At 43.4% G+C, this 8,841-nt stretch overlaps 1 long non-coding RNA gene across 1 annotated transcript; it reads left to right on the top strand.

Moving 5' to 3' along the window:
* Positions 1-279: 279 nt before the first annotated feature.
* Positions 280-8,832, top strand: LOC142465514 (uncharacterized). Its single transcript, XR_012787904.1, has 3 exons — positions 280-395; positions 2,810-2,975; positions 8,625-8,832. It is a non-coding gene; the product is annotated as an uncharacterized LOC142465514 (long non-coding RNA).
* The last annotated feature ends 9 nt before the right edge of the window (positions 8,833-8,841 follow it).

The raw sequence follows: 8,841 nt of genomic DNA, 5'->3' as shown, positions 1-8,841 counted from the left end.
TAAGATTAGGCAGACCGGAATTATTTTCAAGTAATAAATATTTCCAGTACGGAAAAAAATGCTGTGATGGCGGATCACCAAGCGCAATTAGTAGAAAAATAAAGAATTTAATGTGCAATGGTGTGTGATCCGCCATCACAGCATTTTTTTCTACTTTGGATTCCGGGCAGGAGCACGCCGAACATGCACACGGTACACAGCCTTTCTACTTGGCATCGGCCTCGTATCAAGACAGTGAGTACTAGCCGTTTTTTTTTTACCTTTTAGTGTGTGGGACGCCAGGATTTGGTGATGGTAACGGCGGAGAGGAGGTGAGATTGCCGTGGGACGTTCTTAACTGTGTGTTCACCGGCACCTCTGCCTCCCCGTACCGCAATTTAGCCCCCGTCCTGATGGTAAGTTCGTTTTCACACGGGTAATTCATAACACAAAGAATTTATTTGGCTTGATCAGTGGCATGATTAGATTTTACAGTTGCAAGCATATTGTTTTCAGCATATTTTGGACCATCGTTTTTTTTGAGGATTATTCCTCCGTTTTTCCATATTTCCTGTACGAGTCTGGGATCTGGCGCAATTCTACATTAGTGAGATCATACTTCTCCAAAAAATACGGATCTCACAACTAAAATGCAGTGAATGTACCACCCCCGAGGCCCGCCTGTTTGTTCTAAGGATTTAGATATACAAATAGACATTAAAGTTAGGGTCCTAAAGAAGTAGATTTTTAATTTTAAAATGGCTTATAGTTAGTTACACTAAGTAGTTGCATAGTTTTTACATTCTTCAGGACAAAATGCTGTTCAAGGAGAGATAGGGAGAGTGCATACCAGGTTAAAAATGGTTTATTTCCTATGCTCAGCCACAGTTTGTCTTCAAGAATCACTCTACTAAAACAGAAGTATAGATTTGTAAGCAGACAATGACCGTCACATTTTTTTGCGCCAAGTTTATAAAAAGGATGTTGGTCCTTTATACCAGGGGTGCTCAATCCCAGTCCTCAAGCCCCCCAACAGGTCAGGTTTTAAGGATATCCCTGCTTCAGCACTGGTGGCTCAATCAGTCCCTGCTTCAGTACAGGTTGGTCAATCAACCTGGCCTGTTAGGGGGGCCTTGAGGACTGGTTGAGCACTCCTGAGTTATACCGTGCATTAGAGAAGTGTTGTAAATACAGTACCTAACATATTTTGCCTCTAATGGGGACATTTCCAAAGATCTGCCTTTCCTAGATTGGGGAATAAATAAGTGAGGTATTTATAAACCTCATGAAGTACTTTAGGAACAGTCCAAAAACAAACACGGTCAGGTTATGGTGGATAAAAAAAGGACAAAAACAACATCACAGCGTTCTCCTAATCTTGATCCAGTCTCAAAAACATCATAAGCTGCAGATAGAGATGTTATGTTTTGGCAATGCACTGCTGGCCCATCCAGTGCTGAAAAAGTTAAGGTGAAATACTATTCAGCTCATAAAACATACTGACGCAGTATCATTAGCAAAAATCAAAAGTAAAAATGTAAAAAAGTCAGTCAACAACAGGGCCACCAACAGATTTCCCCAGGCCCAGGACTACAGTTTGACAGAGCCCTCTCTCTCCCCCCCCACCGCCCCCCCATGTTGGTGGTCTTGCGAGACCCCTCCTCTATCACCCCCCCTCCCATCCCATGTATTTCTCTTGTCCCGTCTCACTCATACCCACCCCTCTTCCTCACTCACCCCTCGCTCCCTCTTACTCCCACCATACTCCCCCCTGCCCCCCTTTGCTATCACTCAATTCCGCTCCCTCTGCACACTTTTTCCCTCCTCCCTCCCTGGCCACACACACAATTTTCCCCAATACCCATACAACCTTCCCCGCCCATCCTCACAATAGCCAAACAACCCTCCAACAAAATAAATTCCTACATTACCACCCACCCAGATATATACTTCCACTACCCCCCAGATACATACTTCCACTAACCCTAATACATACTTAAACTACCCCCCCACCCCCAACACCAGACAGATGTAAGGGGGAGGGGCGGCATTACATAGAGCTTTTGTAAGTCAGAGCTAGAGTTTTAAATTTAATTCTAGAGAATATGGGAATTCAGTACATGATTTTCTTAGTGGAGTAGCAGAAGTGGAGCGGTGTGTGAGGTAGATGAGTCTGGCAGCAGCGTTATGGATGGCTTGGAGTTTGGACAGGCGGACGAGGGGAATACGAACTAGGAGAAGGTTGCATTAATCAAGATGGGACAGGATAAGTGAGTGAATTAAGATTTTAGTTGTGTCATGAGGGAGAAAAGGGCATATCCTAGCAATATTTTGGAGGGTGGAGTTGACAGGACTTAGTGAGGGCTTCAATGTGAGGAATGAAAGAGAGAGCAGAGTTAAAGATGACACATTGGCAATGGGCTTGGTGCGTTAATGAGAATGTGGTATTATTGGCAGTGGGGGACAGTTTAGGTGTAGGGGTGACAGTGGAAAGTGGAAAGATTACCAATTATGTTTTGGGCATGTTAAGCTTCAGGTAATGGTGGGACATCCAGGAGGAGATTGCGGATAAACAGTTGTTCACATGGGACGAGGTCAGCGGAGGAGAGGTAGATTTGGGTGTCATCAGCATAGAGATTATACTGAAAGCCAAAATATCATATTAGTTCACCAAGAGGTGTAGAGTGATAAGAGCAGAAGGCCAAGGACAGAACCTTGTGGCATCCTAACAGAGAGGGTGTAAGGATTCTGCTCGATCTATGCTGGGTTTTGCTGCAGTTCGGGTTTTCCAATTCACCTGATCTTCTGAAATCTGAAATTTCTTCTGCAGATAGGAACTATGATGTTGGAAATCGAGAACTTCTGGCTATGAAAATGGCCCTTGAAGAATGGAGACATTTGCTTGAGGGGACAACTTCTCCGATTGCAATCCTAACAGACCACAAGAAACTTGAATACATCGAAGGAGCAAAGAGATTCGGGATGTGTCAGGCGAGGTATTGTATTGTATGTCTTTATTTATATAGCGCCATTAATGTACATAGCGCTTCACAGCAGTAATACATGTGGTAATCCAATAAATAACAGATAATATAAATAACAGATCGTGGGAATAAGTGCTTTAGACATTAAGGAAGAGGAGTCCCTGCTCCGAGGAGCTTACAGTCTAATTGGTAGGTAGGGAGAACGTACAGAGACAGTAGGAGGGAGTTCTGGTAAGTGCATCTGCAGGGGGCCAAGCTTTATGTGCCATGTGTTCAGAATAGCCACAGTCCAATTCATATGCTTCTTTAAGCAAGTGTGTCTTAAGGTGGGTCTTAAAGGTGGATAGAGAGGGTGCTAGTCGGGTACTGAGGGGAAGGGCATTCCAGAGGTGAGGGGCAGTCAATGAAAAAGGTTTAAGGCGGGAGAGGGCTTTAGATACAAAGGGGGGCTCTCTTCTTCACGCGGTTCAACTTTGTGATCTCTAATCGTCCAGGATCCAAGAACATCAAAGCAGATGCTCTATTCTGACAATTCTCACTTGACGGCTCCGAGGAGGTAGAGCAGGGGCCCATCATTCCATCTTCACAGCTCATCTCTGCCGTATCATCACTTCTGCAACAGATTTCGCAGGCTCAGGTAGAGGATCCTAGGTCAATGTACACACGTTCGTCTAAATAATTCCCCCCCCCCTTCAATTCTGAAGTGAGGTGTTGCAATGGGGTCATAACTCCAAGATGGCTGGTCACCCGAGGGTGCAATTTCCTCGAACAAATCTTTTGCTTGCCAACCTGCATTATATGCACTCAGACAAATGTGCCAAGGACGTTACCCATCCACCCGTGGACCCACTTATCTATGGATTTTATGGTGGAACTGCCTCCCTCCAGTGGTATGACTACCCTACTGGTAGTAGTCGATCAACTCAAACGACAGGCCCATTTTGTTCCTCTCAGGACAGACCCACGGCCTCTGAACTATCAGAGATCTTTATTAAGGAGATATTCCGCCTCCATGGAGTTCTGATGTATATAATCTCAGACCACGGATACCAATTCGTCTCCAGATTTTGGATAACCTTCTGCCAAAGAATAGGTATCTCCCTACATTTCTCTTCTTCCTACAATCCCCAGTCCAATGGTCTCACGGAAAGGGCCAACCAGGCCTTAGAATTTTTTTTCCGCTGCTTTGTTTCTGAGCTACAGGACAACTGGGTTGATCTGCTACCGTGAGCCGAGTTTTCCCACAATTCCATGAAATATGATTCAACACTGGAATCACCGTTCTTTTGTGCCTATGGGTGCCACCCCACTGCTCTTCCTCCTTCCAGCCCTCTCCGGAGTAACTGCAGTGGATGATAAGATCCAAGAACTCCAATTACTCTGGAAGAAAATTCAGGCCAATCTGACCAAAGCCACCCTTCAGCAAAAAACCCAGGCAGATAAATGTCGACAACCACTGCCCCCGTTTCGAGATCAGGTTTGGCTGGCTACAAAAAATATCCACTTGAAACTGCCTTCCTCCAAACTCAGGCCCAAGTTCATTTGTCCTTACAAAATCCTGAAACAAGTCAACCCGGTGGCATTCAAACTGGAACTTCCGGATAACTTAAGAATACCCCCAGTGTTCCATGTCTTGGTCCATTGGAATGGTTATGGACCTGAGGAAAATTCATGGATCAAATCCAGGGATGTCCATGCTCCCAACCTGTACCGGGCGTTTCATCAGAAATTCCCTGCCAAACTGGCTTAGATCACCCGGAGGTCTCACCTCAAGAGGGAAGTACTGTAAGGATTCTGCTCAACCCGTGCCATGTTTTGCTGAGGTTCGGGGTTTCCAAGTAACCTGCTCTTTCTGATCGCTGTGGCCATTTTGGGTACTGGCAGCCTTCTGTATAAGGCTGCAGTTCCTAGTGGGTATCGCCGAGCAAAGTTCTAACGTTTGCAGCTCTTGTTGGTCTTTGCAGTCACCCTTTACCCTTATGCCCATTTTGATTCTCCTGTTGCTGACTCCGGACCGTGACCTCTGCCTGTCTCCTGGACTTTGCAACTCTGCCGCCAGCCCTGACCCCTGCCTGCTTACCGATAACGGATACTCTTCCAGGACTCTGTCCCTGGGCTCTGGTCAGTTTATTTGCATCCCTACCTCAGCCCTGCGGGTCCGCTTCCTGATTTGAGACAAGCACCATCCCAGAGGGTGAGAAGAGGAGGAGACACCAGAGAAGTAAACACTAAATGAGCAGTTGGATAGGTAGGACTTGAACCAGGAGAAGGTTGTATCAGAGGCCAATGGAGTGTAGAGTGTGCTGGGGAAGGGGGTGATAAACAGTGTCGATGGTAGCAGAGACATCCAAGAGAATTAGTTAGGAGAAATTACCCCTAGACTTAGCTGTGAGTAGGTCATTGGCCACATTTGCTAGTGCTGTCTCAGTGGAATGTAGAGCGCAGAATCCAGATTGCAAAGAGTCAAGCAGGGAGTTGGAGGAGAGAAAATGAGTGTATCCAAGCCGCTCAAGTAGCTTGGAAGCAAGGATTGAGAATGCCACTCAATGCACATCTTGCCACATGTATGTGCACTTGGAGCAGCTGTTTAAATTTTTTTCAAATAAGTAAGGCACCTGGCCTTGATGGCATACATCCAAGAGTTCTCAATGAGTTAAGTTCTGTAATAGCCAACTGATTACATTTAATATTCAAGGACTCCATTTCCACAGGCTCAGTACCACAAGATTGGCGTGAAGCAGATGTGGTGCCTATATTTAAAAAGGGAGCTAGATCACAACCGGGGAATTACAGACCTGTAAGCCTGACATCAATAGTGGCGAAACTACTTGAAGGTTTAATACAGGATAATATTCACGAATATCTAATGGAAAAAAAATTATTAGTAATAGTCAGCATGGATTTATGAAGGATAGATCATGGAAAACTAACCTTATTTGTTTTCTGAGGAGGTAAGTATGAATTTAGACCAGGGTAATGCAGTTGATGTGGTCTACTTAGATTTTTCAAAGGCTTTTGATACGGTTCCACACGAGGTTGGTGTACAAAATAAAAGCAAACTGGACTCCATAAAAATATATGCACCGGGATTGAAAACTGGTTGAAGGACAGACAACAGAGGGTTGTCATACATGGAACTTTTTCAGATTGGGTGATGGTCGTGAGTGGAGTACCTCACGGTTGGTACTGGGACCCCTGCTTTTGAACTTGTTAATTAATGACCTTGAGGTTGGCATCGAGAGCAAAGTCTCCATCTTTGCTGATGATACTAAATTGTGTAAGGTAGTAGAATCACAGCAGGATGTACTGTAATTTCTCTCCAGAAGGACTTGGAGAGACTGGAAATTTGGGCAGGTAAATGGCAGAGGAGGTTTAACACAGATAAATGTAAGGTTATGCATTTGGGATGCAAGAAAAAACAGGCGACTTACAAATTAAATGGGGATAAATTGGGGGAATCTTAATGGAGAAGGATTTAGGTGTGCTTGTACACACCGGCTTAGCAATAGTGCCAAAAGTCATGCAGTAGCTGCAAAGGCAAACAAGATCTTATCTTGCATTAAGCGAGCAATGGATGGAAGGGAAGTAAACATAATTATGCCCCTTTACAAAGCATTAGTAAGACGACCCCTTGAATATAGAGTACAATTTTGAGCACTCATTAGAAAAGACATTATGGAACTAGAGAGAGTGCAGAGAAGAGCCACCAAATTAATAAAGGGGATGGACAATCTAACTTATGAGAAGAGGCTAGCTAAATTCGATTTATTTACATTAGAAAAGAGGTGTCTAAAAGGGGAGATGATAACTATATACAAATATATTCGGGGACAGTACAAGGAGCTTTCAAAATAACTATTCATCCAAAGGGCAGTACAAAGGATACGGGTCATCCCTTAAGGTTGGAGGAAAGGAGATTTCACCAGAAATAAAAGAAAGGGTTCTTTACAGTAAGGGCAGTTAAAATGTGGAATTCATTACCCATAGAGACTGTGATGGCAGATACAATAGATTTGTTATATTTAAAAAAAAAAAAAGTTGGACATCTTTTTAAAAAGGAAAGGTATAGAGATATACCAAGTAAGTAAAAATGGGAAGGATGTTGATCCAGGGAGTAATCCGGTTGCCAATTCTTGGAGTTAGGAAGGAATTTATTTTTCCCCTTATGTGATATCATTGGATGATATGTCACTGTGGTTTTTTGTTTGCCTTCCTCTGGATCAATACGCAAGTAAGGATAAAGTATCTGTCATCTAAATTTAGCATAGGTTGAACTTGATGGACGCATGTCTTTTTTCAACCTGATCTACTACGTAACTATATAAAGGGGAGAAGAAACATGGGGCGGTCGTTAGACAGAGGGCTGGATTAGAGGCTCTATCTAACGATTAGCTGGATTAGAAGCTCTGTTAGACGGAAGGTTTCTTTAGAATGGGCGTGATGAGTGCATGTTTAAAAGAAGATGGGAGTGTGTCAGAGATGGGTGGATTTAGGTGTGCAAAGGTGTTGTGTGTGTGGCCTGATGTGAAGTAGGTGGCAAACTCTTGGGCCATGAGGTGCAATTGGGCAGAGAAGGAAGTTAAAGGTGGCAAATAGGTGTTGAGGGTTAGAGGACAGTGTTAGGATGAGAGAAGAAAAGTAGGTTTACTTGGCAAGGGAAAAGGGCCATGTTATAAGATGAGAGTAGGAATTTATAGTGGAGGAAATCAGTTAAGAGCGTAATTCACTCCAGTAACATTCAGCAGTGAGCACTTTTGGAGGTAGGGGTAGAGCTTGTGTGCCTTGGTTGCAACTTAAGATGCCGGGAGTGACATGTGGTGGTAGGAGCTGTCTTGTCCAAGGCTGATGAAAGTATACTTTGCATAGAGAGGTTGCCAGGTTTGGGCAGTAAAGGTTAAATGGAAGAGAGCAGATGTTGTGTGTATTAAAACAAATGCACATTGCACTCACAAACTGGAAGAAATATATGCACGAGAGAAAGAGCCCAAGGTGACTGCCACGTCTCACTGGATGCCGGTACTTCTCCTTGCGCGACACAGGAGAACGGAGTACTTCCCTGTCACGTGATTGATTTTGCCTCTCGCGGATGAACTCTGGATGAGTTCACTCGATCGACGTCAGCGCAATGTGAACAGCTGGGCTCTCAGTCTCTCTTGCTCACTCGTAAACCCTACGCGTTTTGCTATGGTTTCATCAGTTGTACCGAATATAAAATGTTTCATTGCCAGCCTGGTCCTTTATTTATCTTCCTATCTACATTGTAATTTTTCATGAAGCTTCCCATGAATTTCAAAAGTTACTGTTTTAAGAAGTTATAGCACAATTTATAGTTATAGCTGCAATATGCAGTATTGTAAAACTATAACCAGGATATTTACCATTAATAAAACCGTGGAAAAAAAAAACAATATTTCATTCAATTAGCTACAGTACAAAATAGCAACAAATCAAATCTCACAATCCTTTACAAGACTAATATATATGGACGCTTCCAATTATTATAAACATGAAAGTGGAGTTCCAGATAAGACATTGTAAACAGCTTATGTGATGAACAAGTCTCTTTTAATTAAGATGATGCATAGAGTACACAAGTCTAATCACTTGCATTGTAGAAGTACAGAAACTGCTCACTGAACACAGGCTAATTATTTTTTTCAGATGCAAATAGTTTGTGGTAATTAACAAGACGGAATCCATTCGGCAACCTGGAAAGATCTCCAACTGACAATGCATTGAGTCATCCTGTCTCAATTCGCAAGTGACAAATGAATCAACATACTACTGTAACTTTAAGCATTTACATGCATCAAAGCAGACCTTTAAATGTATGTTTGTGCATGTAAGTGAAGTTCAATATTCACCAATAAAACCCACC

Source organism: Ascaphus truei, chromosome 1 (assembly GCF_040206685.1).
Source record: "Ascaphus truei isolate aAscTru1 chromosome 1, aAscTru1.hap1, whole genome shotgun sequence".
Lineage (NCBI taxonomy): Eukaryota > Metazoa > Chordata > Amphibia > Anura > Ascaphidae > Ascaphus > Ascaphus truei.
Note: the sequence above shows the minus strand (reverse complement) of the source record. Positions and strands in the feature narration are given on the sequence as shown.